We start from the raw sequence: 24,837 nt of genomic DNA on the forward strand, positions 1-24,837 counted from the left end.
GATCTGTTGCATAGAGTCCACAGAGCTTCCCTGGTGGCTCAGACGATAAAGAATCTGCCTGCAATGCAGGAGACCCGAGTTCGATCCCTGGGTTAGGAAGATCCCCTGGAGAAGGCTACCCACTCCAGTATTCTTGCCTGGACAAGTCCATGGACTGAGGAGCCTGGTGGGCTATAGTCCATGGGGTCACAAAGAGTCAGCAACGACTGACTGAGCAACTAACACACACACACAGAGTTCACAAGCTCACCTACCTGCCGAAAGTCAGAAACGACCATGAAGTCAGAAGCACACTTGCAAGTGAAAATATTGATATGACAAAGCTCCGGGTCACAGACAGACTGCCACCTAATTGAGACAACAAGTCTGCTTTGTTTTCAGAATAACTCTGCAAAGCCCCAACATACAGGACAGAGACATTTCAAAGCCCGCTGAGACAGACTGAGTGTTTGCTTTGATTTTTAGAAACGATTTCCAGCAGGCAGATAATGTTGTGACCCAATTACAGGGTATTTTGGAAACAGCAGGCCCCTAACTTGGGGGTGGAGCTGGTGGGCGTAGTGGGAAGAGTTACTGAGCAGGCAGTACCGCCTGCCTCTGAATCCTGCACAGAATTTTATGGAGAAGGGAGCTGCGACAATCAGAAGCAATGCAACTTCTCCCTTGACCTGCTTCCCGTTTTCTCACCATTCCCAAAATAGACAGAGCTAAAGAAAATCGTAAGTATATTTCTCAGCCCTCTAGGGGGAAAGTTCATGAAGGGCAGAAATTTGGGTCCCTGGGGAAAAAAATGGATGAAAGGCAAAGTCCTAGCATCAAGAGGTGGAAACAGTGGAAAATAAAACTCACAGACAAAAAGGAAGCAAAAAAACAACAATGGCCAGTTCTTATCCCATAGCATACTGACAGGTGGCACACAAGCTCAGCTCTCCTGGATTCTCCAAACTCAAGCTCTCCAGAGTCACAAGTTAAAGTTTCCGCTTGAAACTAAAATTAATAATAACTGATAAGGTCTTACTAGAGACTGAGTGCTGTTTCGTTGTTTGGTTGGTTTGGGTTTTGGAGGGGGTGGTTGTTTTGTTTTGACCTCAGCACACATCTTGCAGGATCTCAGTTTCCCAACCAAGGACTAAACCCAAGCCATGGCAGTGAAAGCACCAAATCCTAACTCTGAGACCACGAGGGAACTCCTCCAAGTAGTGCTGTAAGCCCTTATCATATTCATGACACCCTCATAACAACCATGTTCTGGGGAAGCTGAGGCACTGTACAGTCTGTGGTCCAATGGTGCTGTCCAAGATTATACGGTTATGGAACCACAGAGCAGTACTGGAACGCTGAGAGTCAAACCACCAAACCTCAACTGCCTCCCCACAGGGCTATCCTATGCATGCACTGCAGGATACTCACCAGCATCCTTGGCCTCCACCCACTTGATGCCAGTCATACCTCTTTGACAATCACGACAATCAGAAATGTCTCCAGGAGTATTGCCAAACGTTCCCTAGGGGTCAAAATCACCCACCCCCCACCCCGAGAACCACAGCTATAGAGATTTGAAAGGCCAGATCTCTAGGTCCTTTATACAAGCAATAGCAAATACCAGCTGTTGGATAGAAGAAGCAGGCTACCACACTTCCACTAAACCAAAGTAAAATGGAAAAGGAGACAGCTGAAGGACTTTCTGTAGCAGTGAGTTTTACTATAGTCCTTTGCCGTGGCTCCTAGAAGACCTCCTAGAAGGTCTTCCTGCTCTCCCTTCTCCCCTCCCTCAGAGCCTCACAAATGCCTCTACTGAAGCACCTTATAGACACTCCGGGACATTCCCGTCTTCCTGAGCACTTTGCACTGTACCTGGCGCCAAGCCTGTATTCAATAAACATTTGCTGAACAAAGGCATGGACAAACGAAGCCGAGGTTTCTGGGTGTCCCTAAATGATCGCATGTCTGTCTTCACTAGCGATCTTGAAAAGGTATAAGCAAATAAAGTCTGGTTAGCAGGGAGGATGAGAGGCTCTGGTCAGAATCTGAGGTTGAATCGGTGCTTTTCAAAGTATCTACACCCCTCTCAGTTCACTTTAAGTCCAGGCTATGCCTCAGTTCTGTTTAGAAATTCAGCTGTATTTGTTCACTGGGGAACGAACTCAAGAAACCTAACTCATGCTAAAGAAATTCTACTTATTCATATTATAACTTGTGCTGATACACAGTCTGCCAAGCAAACAGAGATACTCATTACTGCAGGTCCACTGACTGACTCTACTGCCCAGAACAAAGGTCTACTTGGGAAACCATATGCAGATCAGAAGGTAAGAACAGAGCTATCAGCCAGCAGCAAGCAGGATGCTCCCAGGAAGGAAGGCACACCCACCACCCTCTCTCCAGCAGCCAGAAGTCTCAAGTCAGCCTTGGGGCTGCTTAGAAAGGCCCTGAAATCCTCAGGTTCCTCCAGTCATCAAAGGCCTTGTCACCCCAACACTGCCCCTGATTGACAGGTGACAACTGATCAGATTCTGGGGCATTTTATTTACAAAAGAAATATTCTTGACCAGAATCTGCCCAGAGAGATTCAACACAGCAACCCTTAGACTCAGACATATTTAGAAATTAGATTTGGATTTTTCTACTATTCAATGTGTGTTCAGATGAAAGAAATGCACATGAGGCCATCATCTGGAGGCAATGGCTCCATCACTAAGTATGCAGATTTAGGTTAGCGGGATTCTATAAATGGATGGAGGGTGGAATTTTCACCTTCTTCCCAAAGGCTGAATATGGGAAAATTTCATGTTGTGGTGGAAAGAATGATGCAGGCTTTGTTTAGGGCCTGGGCAAGTCCTTTAAAGTTTCTGAACCAGGTTTACTCACCTATAAAAAGGGGAAAAAGAGGATACCCCCAAACACAAAGTGAAGTGTTTTCTATATAGCACCAGGCAGAGTTCACCCTTGATAAATGTTATTCCTTCACCTCCTCAGTTCCTCAGCAACCCACAGACTCCTCTGGGTTGACAACAGTTGCAAGGCAAGCATTACTGTTCACTATGTAGCCTTTGGGATTCCCAGGTGGTGCTAGTGGTAAAGAATCCACCTGCCAATGCAGGACACACAAGAGACACGGGTTCAATTCCTGGATAGGGAAGATCCCCTGGAGAAGGAAATGGCAACCCACTCCAGTATTCTTGTCTACAGAATCCCATGGACAGAGGAGGCTGGTAGACTACAGTCCATGGGGTTTCAAAAGAGTCAGACACAACTAAGCACGCGCACATACACACACGCAGCCTTTAGTGAAAAGGACCTCAATTTCCTAATCTCTAAAATGGGAACAGCACTACAGTATTCTGTAAGAATTAAATAGGGTAACAGCTAAAACAAGCTCTTTGCACAGAGTTCCACAATAATATATTATTAAGACCAGTGAGATCCAAATACTACTAAGTACAGATTTTTTAAGTATTATCTGAAAATTAATTATTTTCTTAAGCTACTATTTTAAACTCAGAAGTAATTTGTGTTTTTTTCCTCACCTCCCACCTTCCTAACAGCTACTCAAACTAAAGGTGAACAATACCAACTCCATGAGCAAATTATCCATAAACCTTCTCCAGCGATTCATCAAGGCTCACCCTGGAGGGCATGATACTGAAGAGGTGCAAACCAAGCCGGCTGTAACACAACTCCCAGTTCAACGGCTGTAACTCCAGCAGCACTTCCTAGAATCACCAATCCTGAGTTGTTAAAGCATGCCATTTGGGCAGAAAGAAGTCTGCATGCAAAAAAACAAACACCACAATCTGTCATTCTGAGGCCCTGCCTGCTAAAATTCACAGTTCAGTCACTTGTCCTTTCTGCTCTCTCAGAACCTCATCTTTCTTCTTGGCACTTTCCTTGTCATTCTTGGGCTATAATTCAAAAATACTTGCTGGTTCCCAGAGCACTTTCGAAATTAACTTCTTCTCAGTTCCTAGGACCTCGAGTCTGTACCAATGATTCCACATTCCTGGAAGGCCCCATCAGCTCACCCACAAGCTCCTGGCCTCCACTAGTCAACTTGATCCTAAGGGCAGAGCTTCCTACATCTCAGGCCCAGATTCCCAGACTTATCAATTTCATGGACCATTAAACTGCCAAATAAAAATATTCCTATCAGTTCAGAATGGCATACTCTCAGAGAAAAGGACAGATCTTCTCAGTTGAACACACTTGGAAAATATTCGCTATATGGTCATCATTATCACTCGGATAAGGAGAGTGGAAACCTCACCGACAGACAACAGCCCTAGCGCTGTGATGTGCATATAGCAGACACTCCACTAACTAAGTTCTTACTCACAGGGCCGCTGTCTGGGAAATGCTGCATTCCATACCACCAGTCATGCCAAGACTTCCTTCTTCAACAACAGCGTTTCCTTCCCTCTCTGGAGCTCTGTAAGTTCTCCCCAACCTCATCCTCCTAAGTGCATACTTCTTCCAGCTCAGTTCCAAAAGTGCATTCTTTTTACTCAACTTGAAAAGGAAAAATCAAAACAAAACCACTCTGCCTCCTACTTCAAGCATTCCTGAAGCATACTTTCCAAGAGAGCTACACTTCAAACTTTAGTTATAACCTAGCAGATAAAATTTTGTAAGACTTCCACAAGTGGCAAAGGACAAAATGGTTCACTTTATTTATAACAACTACCAAATCATTAACAAACAATAAAGAAAAACCTTAATTCATATTCCATACCATTCATTTTTTCCATGTTCTCTTTCCGTGGCTATCCATATGAATCTACACATTTTACATACCAATAAATAATATGCTGTGACTTTTTCCTGATTACAAAAATAATGCCTGTCCTAGTATTTGTTCAGTACTTAAGAGGACCAGGTAAGATTCAAATATTATGAAAAAGAGATTATGCAGAGAGGGAATGTCTCCTGTAACTCTACACCCTATGCCCCCTCATACCTTGAAACAGACCAAGGCTTCTTACTTCTTGCCAAGTTGTGATGGCTTAACTTTCTACCCCCATGTACTGCCTCTCTTCCAGCTCTCATCTGGTGTCTGCAGTTACTGCCCTACTCCTACCACTGGCCCAGCAGCCCTGGAGCCTAGTTATGATCAGAAGCACTAGACTTACCGTCTACTTCTTATCACTTATTTAAATCCTGGTAACAACTCTGGCTTCTCTTCACCTGCATCACTTAAAGGTTAATGAGACTGAGTTTTGAGAGCATATTAAAAGCGAAGTACATTACAAACATCAAATTAGATAGGTTTCCTTTGACCCATCACAGATTATCACACACACAAAAAAGTTCATGTAGGTACATTTGGACAGCCATCATTCCTGGTACTACAGCATGGGCATCTGCTCAATACAGTGACGGTGCTAACATGAAATGATAATGATCAGTTGATTCCAGGGACCAAGGGCTTCAACTCTGATCAAAGGCTAAAGAGACAAGGCAGGGACATGGGAAAAGTTTGCCCAAAGTTCACATAGGTGCCTGGGCAACCGAGGCACAGGACAGCCTTCTCTAAAGCCCCTGAAGAGGCTTATTCCTTAGACCACCTGCACGCCCTGGAGCAGAATCTCTTCAGAAGATGCTGTAAAACAATTTTAAATACCTAAAGTGCTCTACCCAAATCTAATTATTACCTTATCTCCTACCTCAACTGCAGCCCCACAAAGAGTTAATTTTATGACAACCATTATTTGACATACAAAAACTAGAAGAGATGTAGGAAATGTGCAACAAATGAAGGGCATGCCACACAGTAGGCTTCCCTGGTGGCTCAGTGATAAAGAATCCTCCTGCCAATGCAGGAGACCTGGGTTCAATCCCTGGGTTTGGAATATCCCAAAGGAGAAGGGAATGGCTACCCACCACAGTATTCTTGCCTGGAGAATTTCATTGACAGAGGAGCCCGGCAGGCTACCATCCATGGGTCCCAAAAAGTTGGACACAACTTAGCAATTGAACAACAGTTCCATAAAGCAGGATGGCCCAGACTTAGTGAAACAAAATCAGCTACATCTAAGGCTTCACCTGTAGTCCTCCTTTTCAAATGGTTGCATCACAGGCCCCTGGACTGGGACCTGAAGGCTCAAAAGACACCATGAGGGTGACTTCTACTGCAAAACCCTCATTTTACAGATGGGAAAACTGAGTTTCCCAAGGTCACACAGTAAATTTAAGTAGCAGACAACCCTGGCCCAGAAGGCAAGTCTTGGGATTCCCTGGCTGGTGGTCTTTTTGTGAAATCTCACTAGACATTTATTATGGAGCATCTGTCACTCTGACTCTGACAAACTACTTCACACGATCAACACGTTACAACATGCAGAATATGCACTGTGCTTAGTCACTCAGTTGTGTCTGACTCTTTGTGACCCCATGGATGGTAGACCGCCAGACTCCTCTGTCCATGGGGACTCTCCAGGCAAGAATACTGGAGTGGGTTGCCATGCCCTCCTCCAGGGGATCTTCCCAACCCAGGGATCGAACCCAGGTCTCCTGCATTGCGGGCAGATTCTTTACCACCTGAACTACCAGGGAAGACCAAGAATACTGGAGTGGGTTGCCTATCCCTTCTCCAGGGGAACTTCCCCACCCAGGAATCGAACTGGGGTCTTCTGCATTGCAGGAGGATTCTTTACTAGCTAAGCTACCCGGGAAGCCCCAGAATATGCTCTAATAACATATAAAATTAAAATGGGTAATCTGGGCTTATCTTTCTTACATTCATTTGTTAGTAGTACAACTCTGTCGAAAATAAATGAACATAAAAAAAGTTTTTAAATCTGAATAGAAGCTTCTTAAAAACATTCAAGTCATTCTGAAGACATGCTGTTCCAGTCAAATCTAATTCCAAATAACAAATCAAATATGTTTTACAAGAGAATGCTTATTGAATAATGAAAGCAGTTAAACATAGTCTTATATAAAATAAAACTCGGAAGTTCTACTGCTTTATAAGCAATGAACTGTCCACCTCCTCAGAGGGATTTTCTTGGGAAGCTGACATTTATGTCAGAGATAACAACATATAAGATGTGTAAGAGTCTGAATATCAGACTTGACACATAGTAATGAACAAACGCTACTTTCCTTAACTTGGGAGAGGAAAATAAGCATCCCCCTCATAAGCTGTAATATCTTCTTACAATACTTTTCTAAAAGTCTGTCCTGTGCCCATGAAAAGTGTAAGGGGCTACTATATCAGGGTGCTGAATATTTTAAAAGAAGTTATAGAGACAACATCCCATTTCTTTTAAGAGACAAATTTAGATATCCTGAAATCAGGATAATCAACATAATACTGTTCCAATACAGTGGCAAGCCTTCCAGTATTCCTGCTGTAACAAAAAAGAAAAAAAAAATGATTTTTGTTGTTTCTCTGATGGCAGGGAAAAAAAAAAAGTTATCAAACTTTGAAACATGACATAAAAAGAGTAACAGTTTTAAAACATTTTATCTTTGTACATGTGGATTCTTCCACTATTTAGCAGACTTTTCTTATATGATTTTGTAGTCAGGATTCTTATTACTCCAGTTAACTGTAAGAAGTCAAGTCTTTTAAATTTCAGCTCGTGCGTTTTTCCACTAGTACTTTATAAAAGTTTCAGAAAATGGGACTGTCCTGGCTCCATGCAGGTGAATTACTTAGTTAACAGTATTAACATCCTTTAGAAGAGACAATGAAAGAAACATTTCTTTCCAGTTCCCTGGAAAAGGATCTTAACTTTAGAATTCCTTCTCAAACGCTCTGAGCAAATATCTAGACCGACCCCAGCCTATGGAGCCCCTGAGTGATTTCTCGAGGTCATATAATTAGCCAATGACCAAAGGACAGCTATTGAGATCTGCATCTGTTATCCCCAGGTGCTCTGACAGCCAGCCCACTGCACTCTACTGCCACCTGTGTTCTCTCAGCATTCCAGACGCCGCACCCCCGCCCCCCCCCCCCCAGGTTCCTCATCCTCTTAACAAATATCACCCTTTCAAAACTGCCATTTCTAGGACTCTGCAAGTTACCATAAACAACTGCTCAGCAAATATTGCTTCCAAGTTACAAACTGAAAACACCACGATGTGGCTTCATAAAGAAACCCCCCTTCCTGAACGCCCAGCTACCCGAATGCAGACACTCTTAATTATCATGGCCATTTGAGGACAAGATGTGAAAAATAAATTCATGACAAGAAAAATAAACCAAAGGCTTAAGAGACCCCAATCCAGAACAACAGATCGGGATGCCACTGCTTGCTTTTTAAATCAGTGAAATATTAAAACAAAGAACAAACCAATGCCAACCTCACAAAGTTTCCCCATTTCTTGGAATTCAGACACGACTGCTGGCATCATTTTAAGCGAATCCTTTAAGTATTGTACCTAAGTCATCAGGCACAATGTAAAGCCAGTGATTGAGGGACTTCTAATCAAAACGGAGCCCAGTCTTGTCTGAGCTTCTGACACTGACCTTATTCTCCTCTCAGTGTTTGGCCCTCCCCAACCACTCAATCCACCCAAAACAGTCTGGGACAGTGATGGCTCTAAACTGCCCTGAACTTGACTACAAAACGGCCACAACTCTGTCTGATTTCTTCAATGTTTTTTTTTTTTCTTTTTTTCATTCAGGCCCTGCGGTCCTTCGACCCTTAGCCCCTGACCCCTCAGTTCTAGACCTCTTCGCCGATGTCAAGATCACCTTTGATTGTTTCTATGGCACTCCGCATCCCTCCTCCGTCCAGCAATGTTTTCAACACACAAATGTCATTTCTAGCGTTCAACCCTCCATTCTGTCCGGCAGGCAGCAAAGTGGACTTCAGGATCAGCTTCCCTGATTCGGTCCCCTTCGCACAGCCATTTTCTAGTTAAAATGCTCCCTGCCTCCGAGAGGGAAATGAACTTTTCCCCCTTTGATCTCCCAGCGGCTAGGCTCTGAACCCCCTAGAATCCAGCCCGGTCTTCAAGTCCCGGCAGGAGTGCGCTGCCGCCGGTGGAGGGAGAGCCCAGCCGCACAGCGGAGGCCGGTGCCAAGGCAAGGGGGTGTGCGCTCTTCCCCGCCCGCGCCCACCCTCGCTTTTTCCCCTCCGCAGCACCCCCGCCCCCGGCGCACCCCCTCCCACCCTGTCTCCCCTGCCTCAGGCCCTGCCAAGCCCCGGCTGCCGAGGGAAAGAGGGCGCCGCGAAGCCAAAGGGATGGAGTAAAGGAGTGAGCCCGCAATCGCCGTGCCACCCGGCCCTGCGGCGCGAGAGCGGGGCACACGAGACTCCGCAGCGAACGCCCGCTGCAGATGCTGTGGCAGCTGCTGCAGCTGTGGCTGCGGCTGGGCGAGTGGCAGTGGCCGCGCTGCCCTCGGGGCCGCGAGGAGAGGAGCAGCCGCCCGGGCTACGCGCCGCCACTCGCCCCACGCCCCTGCTGCTGATCCGGTCTCTCCCCAGCACTCCCGGACCGCCCCGGGATCCAGAGCAAAAGCAAGGAAGAAAGCTGGGCTCACCGGCAGTGCGCGGCGCTCGCCTAGGCTCCGGCACCCGGCAGCTCTGCTCCAGTCTCGCCCTGCCGGGAGCGTCAGAATCAGCTGCGGGAGCAGCGCACGAGCTTCCTACTTGAGACCGGGACGGGCTCCGGCGACTGAGCATGCCCAGTGCCGCTCCGCCAGTCCCGCGCAGGGAGCGGCGCCGGCGAGATTCCACTTCTCCAGGCTTTGGCGGCGGCTGCGCGGAGAGGCTGGAGGGGCCTGACCGGGCGGGGGCCGATCCCGAGAAAGGCGGGGCCGGGGGCGGGGGCCGAGGAGGAGGGGGGCGGGCCGCGCTCCTAGTGCGACCCCTGCAGGCAGAGGCTTCGGGGCCTCTCGAACTCACAGTCCCCTAATCATCCGAGAAGATGGCAGGGAGGCAAGGCGGGCCAGAACGTCGAGACCCAACGCGAGGCAGCCCGGCATCCCCTCCTTGTGGCTCGGTGTCTGTCGGCACCAAAAGGCAGTTGGGTAACCTTATCCCTGGCTAGTCTTTTCTCCCACACGTCTGCATTCCCTTATAACGGGAAAATGTCCTCAGATGAGAGCTGCCCACGCCCATCCAGCTGCAACTTTGTGGGCGAGACCTTCTCCTTCCTTCTGCCTCCTTATCTAGAAACCCAGGCATATGGCGCGTGAACACACACACACCATTTCTCCATGTGAAAATCACAGCAAGATCACCTCAAGGGAGGAACACACCTGCAAGAGAGGGAAAGCATAATCTCCCTTTCCCCTCCAGGAATATTAACTAAAATTCAGACAAGCAAGATCCTGATAAAGAATTCCAAGTAGCAATCAGTTTTCTGCCCCCAGACACTGAATAACATCCCCAAAGCATCTTTAGGATTGCGCTTCACCAGTGCAATGACTGTCAAACTTGAGCCTCCATCAGAATATCCTAAGGGTTTATGGAAACTCAGATTACTTAACAGAATATCGGAATGGGTAGGTCTGTGGTGCGCCCAAGCGTCTGTACATTTAACGACTTCCCAGGTGATGCTGGTCTGAAGACCACGCTTTGGGAACTACTGCTCCACACATACACAAAAGCCTTTCTTACCTCCTTTCTTATCTCCTTCAGGAGGCTTATGCTAAAAGTAATTGACTAATAATTATAAGGTAATGGCTGCTCCTGTCATCCTCTTCCTTAAACCTCCACAATGCAGTCCTTCAAACAGCAAACTCACTCGTCCCTATTCTTCATGAGACGACCCTATGTGGTTGGGACCCGCATTACTTTTTTCCTTCAACATCATGAATTTATTGAGGACCCACAAAATCTTACAGTTAGCTTAGGGATAGCAGTGAATAAAAAAGCCCAGACCCCTGCTTTCATAAAGCTTAGACCAGCGAGGTAGACAGAAATCCATTAAACAATTACTCAAAAATGTCATTTCAAACACGAAGAGTGCTAGGAGGGAAATCTACTAGGTGTGTAGTAAAGGGGGTATAATGGGACCCTGATGCAGTCTCGGATGGGGTTGGGAGAAATGAGTAGTGGAGGAAAGCTGCCTTGCGGAATAGGAGTTTCTGGCATTTGCACCCCCAAACCTCTCCCATAAACAATTTCCCTCAGACCAATCTGGAGGCCAACAATTATGTCACTCCTTCCGCAAAAGAAAAACAATATTGCCGCTAAGAATTCCCTATAAATCCATGAACATGCTCATCCTCGGGGCTGTCTCTGCACCCCCTCTGCCTATGGTGTTCGTGCACCACACAGGTAGTCGACGGTCGCGGTGTAACCCACTTTAGGAAAATGCGGAAAGCGCTCTGGTTCTAGTCTACGTCTTTCTGGTCTAAGGAAGAGAGAAAATTAGCCCAAGACCACTCCGCCCCTCAACAGGGGAGGACCATCAGCCTTCCAGGCAGGTCCTCTTTCCGCAGGTACTCTACTCCCTCGGACTCAGCTCCCCGCGGCTCCCCGGATACCCATCCCTGCCATCCCCTCTCTCGGGGGTCCCAGAGGGGTAATCTCCGTCCACCCTTCCCGGATCGATCTCCTCCAGAACGAGAGGAAAACCCGCGGTGGAGCCCTCGGCGGCGGGGCGGGGCGGGGCGACGCACGCAGGCGCAGTGGCCGCCAGGTTGGGCCAAGGAGGCGCCCGGCTCCACACCTGATGCAATCAGCCTTCCGGAAACGGGCCTAGTGGCCACACTCGCGCAGGAAACGCTCCTGCGCCCTCACCCGGCCGCTATGTCTCGGGCCCGGCTTCCGAGCCTCCTGGCCATTTGGCTTCGCCCCGGGTAGAGGGCGACATTCGGCGACCCGCAGGGGACCTGCAGAAGTTGGGAAATCACCGCCAGAAAAAGCAAAATCTCTGGCTGCCCTAATAGTGACGTGGAAGCGGCCACCGAACGCTCCGTAGCTGCAGGAGGAAATTCCCTTAATTGTGTATATCCAGAGAGGATAGGCGGGGTGGACGAGTGGAGGGGAGCTTTTAACCTTGCTTGGTTGCTTCTTTCGTCCGCCTCTCAACGTATTTTCTTTCTCCCTCTCCCTCATGGAAAAGAACGTTTACAGTAATAGCCGTTTTAAGGCAATAAGGAGAGAGAAGTCCCTGACCGCCACCCCTGCCACCCCCCATCTTATTTGATATGTAACAGCACGTTAGCTCTGCTACATAAAGCCTTCCACCATGCATTTTATAAATAATTGGTTTCTCTATGTATCATCATTTCAGTTTACTAAGAAAATCATTTTTTGTTTCATCACCTCGTGCAATTTTGATATCTTTTGTGAGCGGACTTTTTTTTTTCTTCATGCTGACTCGCCAGTGAATTTTCAAGGAAATGAAGTATTCCAAAAGCGTGTTTATAAAATCATGAAAGTAAAAATTACCTCTGTACGTCATTTAAGACTTTAAGGGGGAAGAAAAGGCAGATACAAGGAATTTTAGTTGGAAGGATACTTAGATCATTCTAGAATCAAGTCAGGATCAATTTTTAGATGTTAACAGAGGACCTCTCTGTGGTCCGAAGAGGTAAATGATTTTTCCTTACTTAACAGACTACTCAGCAGAACTAGTACTTGAACACAGATTTCTTGACATCCCAATCTAATGAAAAAATAAATTTATTTGCACAAATAACAGACAAAATGCAAGACATCACAATGTTTTTTAGTCCAAAGGTTACAAAGTACAAAATCAGTGGCAACAAAAGAGATCCTTTTACTTATTCCTGCTTCTTTAAATAGTCCTTGATGTATCCAACCACTGTACAATCTATCCAACTACTTTTAAGATAACCAGAAACTAGGCATTAAATACTTCAATTACAGTAGTATGAAATTCTTAAGAACTTCCAAACATCAAGAAATCTGTTGAGTCAACATTTACAGCTTCTAGTAGCTTTGCTTGATCATGTGGTGTATGAACAATTGAGGTTAAGCAAAGGGAATTTTAATGATCACAACAAAATATCAGAGTTAAGATTTTCCACTGTATTGATTTAAAATATTTTATCAAAACAAATCAAAGTGAAATACAAAAATAGTTGCAAAATTCATATACTACAATAATTTTTCAGAATCATATCTACCTTTTTATCTTGATGAATGTGTATTTCTTTTTTGGAATGTTCTGACATTTAGAGATCTGGGAAAACACCTTCACTTATGCAAAAATAGTCAAGTAAATGTCAAAACACAGAGGTGCAAAGTACAAACTCATCACAATAAGGTACTAGTTACAGAAGAGCCAGCCTTAACTGGGTGCTAAACCAGGGCCCCGTACAGCTAAGGCTTTTACATAGGTTATATAACTTAATCTTCACAATTACCCCCTGAGTTAGGTACTTACTATCCTTGTGTTACAGGTAGTAAAAGTGAAGTTTGAAAATGTGAATTAACTAACTCAAGACACAACAAACCAATTCAATTGCAGAATTTCAGTTTGAACCCAGGTGTTTGCCTTGAGCTTGAGCTTAAGTAACACTCTATATAGAAAAATGTAAATACAGAGAAAATGAAGAGAAATTCCTTGGCAGTCCAGTACAGTCGTTGGTTAGGACTCTGCACTTGCACTGCCAAGGGCCTGGGTTCAGTCCCTGGTAGGGGCATTAAGACAACCATAGGCTGTGAGGTACAGCAAAAAAAGGGAAACAAAAGAAGAGGTGGAGTATTACACTTACTCTCTTTTCAAAGATGAGTTGGTAAAATTAACTTGTCTGCATTAGGATGGAACCCTTTCTTAATTAATGAGTTATGGTCCCCAGTCTTAGGACCAGCCTTGTGTGCTTGCGAGCTGTGTGCTGTGCTGTGCTCAGCCTCTCAGTCGTGTCTGACTCTGCAGCCCCATGGCCTGTAGCTGACTGGGTTTATCTGTCCGTGGGATTTCCCCAGGCAAGAATACTGGAGTGGGTTGCCATGCCTGCCCTCCAGGGGATCTTTCCAACCCAGGGATCAAACTCCAATCTCTTTTTTTCTCCTTCACTGGCAGGTGGGTTCTTTACCACTGGTGCCACCAGGGAAGCCCAGGACCAATCTTCCTCACAGACAGCAGATAATCAATCTAATACCTAATGATTTGGGGGCATTACCGACATGGCCTCTCCTCTGATGAACTACCTTCAGGTCTAGCTGGTTCCTCTAGTCTTAAATTATACCATATGGTCATTACTAACCACATATGGTTTTTTAATTTATAGTAAATAAAATTAGAATTAAAATTTCTGTTCCTTAGTCATATTAGCCGCATTTCCAATGCTCGATAGCACTGTGGGCTAATGGCTACAGTATTGGACAGTGCGTGAAATATTTCCATCACTGCAGACAATGTTATTGGACAGTACTACTCTACTCCTTTATCCCAATAGTGTGAGAGTTTACTCTCTCCTCATTCTTCACCATTCTGACTCTAAGACAAACCATGTTTCTAGCTCTATCTAGCTTTCCCCTGAGATTTAGTCCTATTTTTTCCAAACTAAAAATTATTATCAGAGTGTGGAATACCATCACGGAAAGATATGACTTTGAAGTAAAATTTTATTTCACATCCCAGCTTTTTTATTTGCCATCTATGTGACCTTGGCAAGTTATTCAACCTCATTGAATCTTGATTTTCCTATCTAGCAAATGAGCATCCTAATCTTTTCATCATCAGTTTGTTTAGGGTTAAATGAAATAACACATGTAAATCTACTCATAGGCTTCACAGAGACTTCCTTCCTTCCATTCCTATTTCAGTTAATAACATCACCAATTACTCAGGTTTCCAAACTAGATCTCAGTCAACTTTAATTCTTCCTCCTCAACCACCCGCAACAAATTAGTCATCAAACCCTGTTGCTTCCGTCTTAGGGACTTTTCTCAAATCTGGGTTCTCCTCTCTGTCTCACTCCCACTGCTCTCGTTGGCTTGTCATGCACTGTTTCAGTATCCTGCTAACTGACTTTGGTGACACTCATCACTCCCAGCCCAAGTACTTCCTCTGTGCTGCTGTCAGAGAGATCCTTCTAAAAAAGATGCTGATGACGTCACTCCCTTTCTTAAAGACTACTGATGACTTTCAGTTGCTTAAGGATCAAAACTACTAAACCTATGATCACTCACCATTCCATTTCAAACCTTTATTTGGACTCCTCTTACCAACCTCCCTTTTAGCCACCCCTTCCCCACCTCCAAACCCCACCCTCCAACATACTCCCTACACTAACAATCAGTGCTCCTTGAGGAATTCCTGGAACAGGTAATGGCCTTTCTTGTCTTTGCCCTTGCACACTCCCTTCTCAGGCTAAACTGACCCTATTATGTATTCCTTCCCTGGCAAAATCTTTCTATTTACCTCCAGTACAAAAGCTTAGTCAACTCTCCTAGGAAAAATTGGAGACTAGCTTACGTATGATGCCATAGGTTAAGAAGAATAGATACTGTGTTCAGGCTACCCAGGTTTACATCCTGGCTACACTACAATGCCACAGGTGGTTTGGGGACAGTGACTTACACTCTCCCAACCTCAGTTTCTTAACTGAAAAGGTTGATAATCATAGTATGAACAACTTAATGTTATCATTATACTCAGATAATGCAGATAAAGCTCATAATGTTGCACCTGGCTCAGAGGTAAGCATTCAATATTATTACCTTATAATTATTACTATTATGATTAATATTTATCCATTTTATCCTGTTATCATTATGTGGCTCTTTTTACATTCTAATTAAATTGTTTACTTTCAAGAATTTTTATATTTCACATTTATATTTGATTTTACATTAAATAAAAATGTTTTATTACAAAAGTAATTGATATTCATTGAACAAAATTTAGGTAACACTGATGACAAATCAAAAAAAAAAAAAAGACATTCTCTACTGTTTATGATACTTCTTGGTTGCAAACAAAAGGAACTCTATCTAGTTAATTTATCCAGAAAAAAAGTATAAGAGGGTTGTCAAGTGGCCCACTGTATCAACATGTAGATGGAGGATTGGTTCAGATAAGGGTCAGGATCTATGTATGGCTGGCAGCATATAACAGAGACCAGACTATGGCACACTCTGTCACCAACAGCCCCACTGCACTGGCCACTTGCTGTGGCCACTATTCCCGGGTCTCAGCAACTTAGCATCACTATCTCCCTATTCAGGTTCATAGGAGGAAATATCCAAGGTCACATGCCCATGCCTCGGCAGCCAAAAGGCAGGGAGAGGGAACGTTTGCCTCCCTCCAGATCCCCTGTTGGAGGTGGGGCCCTCTCACCACCCAAATTCATGCAGTAGAGGATTCACCAAAAGTGGAAGGAGAGTCTTATCCCCTCTCTCATGCTTCGTCACTCATTGGCAAACATCAAGTACTTCCATGCTTTTGTGACTTAGCTTATGTTGATTACTTTACACTCCCTGCTTTACTTATTCACCTTGTCCACTTTTCAAAATCATACTCTTTCCTTAAAGGCCAAGATTTCTTTTTGAATCTACTGCACAGTAAGTTATGAAACTGAGAAAGACCCTGCAGGACCCTCCCAAGTATAAAAGCTCCTCCAAGTCGCTTGTTTCTTGTTTATACAAAAATGCATCAGACTCCTAGGCCTTCCATGAATTCCAAAGAAAAGGTACAAGCAGTTACTAATTGCATAAGTGAGAGAATGAATAAACAAAGGAAAAGCAGTTAAGCAAGAAATATAATGACAATAGTTCAGCAATAAAACAGTCCTACTTCCTCCTCCAGGAATATGGATATACATAACAATCTGACAATCTTGAAGTTGTTCTGCAGGAACTACGACCACTCCCCCACAAACCTAGGTGGAGGATGGTGACTATAAGCACGTGGCCCTTAGGTGGTTGGAACCAGAAGGTGGATGATTAAGATTCTGGAAACATCACCATGTTATCTCACCAACCAATTAGAAAAGAGTCACACACACTGCAACCCTCACCCCAAATGTTGCCTTTCAGAACCCTTCACTGAAAGCTACTGGGAAGTTTGGATCCTTTGAGCATGAGCCACCCCCATACTCCTTGCTTGGCTTCCTGCAAATAAATGCTATCCTTTCCTTTACCACAACCCAGATGTCACCGGCTGTGCAACCGGTGAGTGGCCCCAAGTTTCTTTCGGTAATAGTTAGTTGCTCACTTCTTGACTGCAGAGCATGACATATATTTTTGTAGCACCCCATACATACAATTTGGAGAAGGAAATGGCAACCTACTCCAGTATTCTTGCCTGGAGAATCCCATGGACAGCGGAGGCTTGCCGGCTATAGTCCATGGGGTCACAAAGAGTTGAATATGACTGAAGCAATTTATCATGCACCCATGCATACATAGAGTTAGATGTTGTACCATTCTTCCTTGTTATACTGTGAACTTATATTTCTGGCCTTATCACATAGTTAGTTAGTTAGTTAGTTCAGTCGCTCAGTCGTGTCCGACTCTGCGACCCCATGAATCACAGCGCACCAGGCCTCCCTGTCCATCACCAACTCCCGTAGTTCACTCAGACTCACGTCCATCGAGTCAGTGATGCCATCCAGCCATCTCATCCTCGGTCGTCCCCTTCTCTTCCTGCCCCCAATCCCTCCCAGCATCAGAGTCTTTTCCAATGAGTCAACTCTTCACATGAGGTGGCCAAAGTACTGGAGTTTCAGCTTTAGCATCATTCCTTCCAAAGAAATCCCAGGGCTGATCTCCTTCAGAATGGACTGGTTGGATCTCCTTGCAGTCCAAGGGACTCTCAAGAGTCTTCTCCAACACCACAGTTCAAAAGCATCAATTCTTCAGTGCTCAGCTTTCTTCACAGTCCAACTCTCACATCCATACATGACCACTGGAAAAACCATAGCCTTGACTAGACGGACCTTAGTTGGCAAAGTAATGTCTCTGCTTTTGAATATGCTATCTAGGTTGGTCATAACTTTTCTTCCAAGGAGTAAGTGTCTTTTAATTTCAAGGCTGCAGTCACCATCTGCAGTGATTCTGGAGCCCAAAAAAATAAAGTCTGATACTATTTCCACTGTTTCCCCATCTATTTCCCATGAAGTGATGGGACCAGATGCCATGATCTTCGTTTTCTGAATGCTGAGCTTTAAGGCAATTTTTTCACTCTCCTGTTTCACTTTCATCAAGAGGCTTTTTAGTTCCTCTTCACTTTCTGCCATAAGGGTGGTGTCATCTGCATATCTGAGGTTATTGATATTTCTCCCAGCAATCTTGATTCCAGCTTGTGCTTCATCCAGCCCAGCGTTTCTCATGATGTACTCTGCATATAAGTTAAATAAGCAGGGTGACAATATATACAGCCTTGACGTACTCCTTTTCCTATTTGGAACCAGTCTGTTGTTCCATGTCCAGTTCTAACTGTTGCTTCATGACCTGCATACAGATTTCTCCAAAGGCAGGTCAGTTGGTCTGGTATTCCCATCTCTTTCAGAATTCTCCACAGTTTATTGTGATCCACAGAGTCAAAGGCTTTGGCATAGTCAATAAAGCAGAAATAGATGTTTTTCTGGAACTCTCTTGCTTTTTCGATGATCCAGTGGATGTTGGCAATTTGATCTCTGGTACCTCTGCCTTTTCTAAAACCAGCTTGAACATCAGGAAGTTCACAGTTCACGTATTGCTGAAGCCTGGCTTGGAGAATTTTGAGCATTACTTTACTAGCATGTGAGATGAGTACAATTGTGTGGTAGTTTGAGCATTCTTTGGCATTGCCTTTCTTTGGGATTGGAATGAAAACTGACCTTTTCCAGTCCTGTGGCCACTGCTGAGTTTTCCAAATTTGCTGGCATATTGAGTGCAGCACTTTCACAGCATCATCTTCCAGGATTTGAAATAGCTCCACTGGAATGCCATCACCTCCACTAGCTTTGTTCGTAGTGACGCTTTCTGAGGCCCACTTGACTTCACATTCCAGGATGTCTGGCTCTAGATGAGTCAGAAGACAATAAATATCTGTTTAATGAATGAAGGAAAGTTAGCTTTTATTAAGGTGCTGAACTAAGCACCTTACAATCTTAATTCAGTTATTCTCAAATTATAACTCAGTTTTTCCTCAGGTTGTATCACTATTTTATAACAAAGGAAACAGGCACAGGGGAGTTGAGTCACTTTTCCAAGGTCACACAGCTATTAAAAGACAGAGGCAGAGTCTGTTCCAGACTGCAAAGCTTGTTCCAGATCTTAAACTCTTATCTAATGAAATGCTATAACTGTGAAATGAAATGTAGTGCATGGTCCTTTTTCTAGGGAATTCCACTACAAGTTTTGTTTTTGTTTTTAAAGTGCTGACAGCTTCCTGGTAAGAGGATAAAGCTGATTAAAATTCTTTGTAAATTTTCACTATTAAAAATACATTTAGTAAATCTTCTAAACACTTATTCTATGATTCTTGAACAATGATAATGGATGGGCTTTACATTAATGACATCAGTTTACTTATAATAAAAATCTCAAGTCAAACAGATCATTAGGCCTTTCTCTCCGTTTTCCCTTTTCGTCTGTCTGTCTCTCTCTGATACTCTACCCTCCTTCCTTCCCTCCCTCTCTTCCTTCCTTTCTTCATTTACTTAAAAACTCAATTTATGAGCACATAAGCACACGATAAAATTCATCACATTCTTTATCTCTGCCTTTCTTCCAGGTTACCATGAGTTGTTCCTGCAGACACCGGCATTTGTTAAACTGGCTCTGGCTACAAAAAAATTATGTTCTTATGCTCAGGCCAATCTCCTTCACTGGCTGTATGATATCCTCTCACCCCTTCTAAAATCCTTGTTTTGCTTATCTTCAGACAGTAGAAATTTGAGTCCAGAGTACCAAAGTATCTGATGTCTCAACATTAATCGTCTACACAGATAAGGGCAAGAATTTAAATCTTATAAATGGAGGAAAACCATCACCTTCATGTTCAAAGGATACAACATATATAATATCATCCAAATATGGAAAAATACTCAATTTTAAATTTATAAAAACATAATTAAGTAGAAAGGAAGTAATCTGAAATAAAGAATGCTGAAAGACTAAAGAGGTTATAAAAGAACCACAAGAGAAAAAATGCTTCGCTCATACCAGAGATAGACAAGAAATATATTGCTAATTTGCAAAGGAATTGATAGTCTCCTGGATCAAAAATTTGTTTTCTCTGTTCTCTACTTGTTCCTGCCAAGTACTTTCCACTTTTAAGCACCCCATTGCCCAGTCTACAAAAAGAAAGTAAATGAAGAAAGGAAGGAAGGGAGAGAGGGAAGGAAAGAGGCAGGGAGGGTAGAGTATCAGAGACAGGCAGACAAAAAGGGAAAATGGAGAAAAAGACCTAATGATCTGTTTGACTTGAGATTTTTATTATAAGTAAACTTATGTCATTAAGTTAAATGAAGTCTAGCTTCTTACAAATATCTGAGGGTATAAAAACAATTTGGGAGAAGAGGAATTACTATAAGAAAAAGAAGGGTGGTAGTTAAAAGCAATAGCACAGAAATAATAACTAACGTGGCGGTTAGATATTAGAAAAAAACAAGGTTCTTGGGAAGGTCAATTATATCAAAGGAAAGACTTCAAAGGCCTATAACAAGTGCTCCATCCCTTGAGACACTTAAAAATTAACCTGGACAAAGAACTAGAATATATTTTGTAGAAACCAATCCTTTCTGACAAGCTGGTAGATTAGCTCTAATTGATTTTTCCACCTCTAATTTCTTTGAATCTCTGAAATGCTATTCTTAGGAGACAAATGAGTTTTCTTTGAGGATGAACTTTCTGTCTTTGTTTTAAGGAAATGAGTTATGATTTCTCATGAAAATAGTTTCTAAGACAATGGTTGTGCAAGTAATAGTTATTATTTAGATTTAAAAAGTTAAAAATCAAATTTGCAGGCACCTGAAACTAACATAATATTTATGTCAGCTATATTTTAATTACAAGGAAAAAAATCACAGTCAAAACACTAGTAAACATGAAAAAATACAATATATTTCCTTCCTGTGCACTAACAATAGTCTTGGAATAAAATACCCAAGTGGGGAAAGAATAAATTAGGAATTTGGGATTAACAGATACATACTATTATATATAAAATAAACAACAAAGACCCATGGTATAGCTGTATAGCACAGGAACCTATATTCAATATCTTGCAATAGCCTGTAATGGAAAAGAATCTGGCAAAGAATATGTACGTGTATATTACACTTTTCCATCAGGCCCCAATATCCAGGCTCACAAAAGCAACTTTCCCTGCAGTTTCCAAGCAGTGTAAAGACACACCTAGGACAAACTGCACCCACACACACATATATATTATTTTCCAGATTCTTTTCCATTATATATATAAATCACTTTGCTGTATACTGAAATACTATAAATCAACTGGAGTACAATTTTAAAAAAGTTCTCAAGAAGTAGAGGAATAGGATAGAGTCCAAAAACAGAAAAGGTGGAGCAAGCAAATATTCTATTAGTTTCCACCTGAGTTTTTAGTTCATATCCTGTCTAGAAAGTTATCACTGAGAGGAAAACATTTAGTTTCATTGAAGTTATATCAAATTTTGTATTATTGAATCAGATAACACTTTTGAGGATATGGGGACAATATCATCACGTACATGTAACTTATTGTAAGAAAAGAGCTAGATTAGAAATGTACTAGAAAAAAATTTGCCTAAAGTCTTTGAATTTTCTTAGAGAACATTTTGCTTGGGAAAAAATAGGGAAATAAGTGAAACAGGAGATTTATCTGTTTCTCCTTACATACATTATGGTTTTCAAAGCATTTCTATCTATATACTTGGATAAATGTTTTTCTTTTTTTCTGTGAATAAAAACATGATTGGCCAAACATAGTCTTAAGAATTTTTAAAAATAATTTTTACCTATTGTATTCTGAAGATTTCAAGTTTTGTATTTTTCTTTTTATATTTTAATCTTTAATTTCTTTTCTAATGTGGTATAAGATATAACTTTACAAGAAGAGAGCCAACTGTTCTAATGCAATGTATTGAGAAATCCTTATCAAATATAATGATACTTCTATCATACCAAGATCTCACTGATCTGATCCTAGGCTCTCTATTCCCTCCTAGTGGTTAATATTTCTATTACCGTGCTTGATATTACACAATTTTAGCATTGTTACCATTGTAATATATCTCGATACCTGGAAAGATGGGCTTCTCTTCTTCCTTCTGCTTTATTAACTCTGCCTTAGCCCTTCACTCACAATATCTCTTCCTTATAAAGTTTATAAGTCATTTTGATGAAATACATTTAGAATTTTGATTAATATTATATTTCATATAGATTAATTTGAGGAGAACTGACATTTTTGCTTTATTGAATAATCTCATACATAAATGCATTATATTTCCATCTAAGACTTCCTTATTTTAACAAATTACTCTCTAAGCTACTAAACTGTAAGCCCATGAAACCCATGCATCTTTTCAAATTTGAGAATGATTTTAGAAAGAGGACTTGATTTTTATATTGTCTGTTTTTAATTTTACTTTTGCTTTGAAATATAGCTGATTTACAGTGTTGTGTCAATCTCTGCTGTACATCAAAGTGACTCTATTATACACCTATAGACATTCTTTTCTATATATTCTTTTCCATTATGGTTTATCACAGGATGTTGCATATAGTTCCCTATGCTATACAGTAGGACCTTGTTGTTTATCCATCTTACATATAATAGTTTTTATCTGCTAATCCCAAACTCCCAGTCTACAGTGTCCTAAATCTGATGCTAGTTCAGCTGAGACAAAACTCCTGTACAGAAGTTCGTTGTTCTCACTTTATTTTTACTGGATTTGATCTTGAAAAAAGTCAGTGAGATGAAGAAAGCCAGTCAAGCACATTGCCTTTGTCAAGTGGCTGGTGTTTATATAAATCCAGTGTGGTTAGGATTATTGGCCTCAATTCCAGTGACATTTAGGATGACAGTCCCTCATTTATATTAATCTCCTAAAATTTGCAAAGGGAAACTCAAAGGAAAAATAAACAAATTTCTTTCTTTTAACCAGTGTGTTTACACTGCTTACATTTAACAGTTCCCAGAGTAACCACTCAAAGAGAAAGGGAGACATTGCTAAAAATACAATACATACAGTAAAATAGAATACTTAAAGTATTTAAATAATCCAAAAGAATGTGGTAAAGGAACCAAAACAGAAAAATAATAAAATTGTGGGCCTGTCCAGTCATGCAAATAATTATATTAAATATAAGTTCTCTAAAGACTCGAATTAAAAGACAATTGCTCTCTGATTAGCTATAGAAATAGTTATACGTTATATGTTATCTACAAGAATGAATGAACGCTCAGTCACTTCTGTTGTGTTTGACTCTTTGCGACCCCAAGGAATGTAGCCCACCAGGCTCCTCTGTCCATGGGAGTATCCTGGCAAGAATACTGGAGTGGATTGCCATTTCCTCCTCTAGAAGATCTTCCCAACCCAGGGATCAAGCCTGTGGTGGCTCCTGCATTGGCAGGCGGATTCCTTACCAGTTAAGCCACCTGGGAAGCTTATTTAAATATAAGAAAGCCAATTTAAAGATAACTATATAGATAAATAAACGGGAAAAATATATGATGAAAACACTAATCAAACATTATTTTATTATTACGTTATCTAACACTGCCACAACAAAATATATCAAAGATTAGGTGGCTTAAACAACAGAAATGTATTTCCCTTACAGCTATGGAGACAGGAAGTTCAGGATCAGGGTCTCAGCAGGGTTGGTGAGGCCTCTATCCTTGGCTTATAGAGCACATCCTTCTCTCTCTGTCCTCACTTGACCTTTCCTCTGTGTAAGTACCTGCCCAGTGTCTCTTCCTCTTCTTATAAGGACACTAGTCATATCAGATTGACGCCTACCCACATGACTCCATTTAAATTTAATTACCTCTTTACAGACACTATCTCCAAAATACAGTCACATTTTGAGGTACTGGGGTTAGTGCTTCAGCATGTAATTTGGGGGATTTGGGGCACAGTTCACTTCATGACATCAAAAGAAGCTAGATTTGTCACTTTTTATGTAAGATAAAATAGACTTCAGAATGGGCTTCCCAGGTGGCACTAGTGGTAAAGAACCTGCCTGCCAATTTGGGAGACATAAGAGACACAGGTTTGATCCCTGGGTCAGGAAAATCCCCTGGAGGAAGGCATGGCAACCAACTCCCCTGCTGGGCTAGAGTCAATAGGGACACAAAGAGTCAGACATGACTGAAGCGACTTGGCACACACACAGACTTCAGAATAAGGAAAATCACCAAGGTTAAACAAAGACATTATATAATGAAAAATAGATGGATTTGTCAGTAATAGAACAACCTTGATGTGTGTTTACCTAAAAATCCAAGATCAAAAATACGCAAAGCACAAGTTGATACAGGTGAAAAGATAAAGAGACAAACACACAATTATACATGGAGTCGTCGACACTCCTTTCTCCATTGGGGGTAAAACAAATAGACAAAAAATCAGCAAGGAAATAAAAGATCTGGAAATTAACAGAACATTGTAAATCTACTGTGAAAAGTGTTAGTTGCTCACCTGTGTCTGACTGTTTGTGACCCCATGGACTGTACCCCACCAGGCTCCTCTGTCTATGGAATGCTCCAGTCAAGGATACTGGAATGGATGGCCATTCACTGTTCCAGGGGATCTTCCCAACCCAGAGATCAAACTCGAGTCTCCTGCATTCACCAGATTCTTTACCATCTGAGCCACCAGGGAAGCCCTACCAGGGGATAGAAGACGGTACTCAAACATGGTCCTTAAGTATGAGAACTTAAATGGAGCTGGGAAAACAATAATGACTTACTTATAGGAGATCAGAAGCATATCATTACAGATATGACCAGAAGCCC

This window comes from Budorcas taxicolor, chromosome 6 (assembly GCF_023091745.1).
Source record: "Budorcas taxicolor isolate Tak-1 chromosome 6, Takin1.1, whole genome shotgun sequence".
Lineage (NCBI taxonomy): Eukaryota > Metazoa > Chordata > Mammalia > Artiodactyla > Bovidae > Budorcas > Budorcas taxicolor.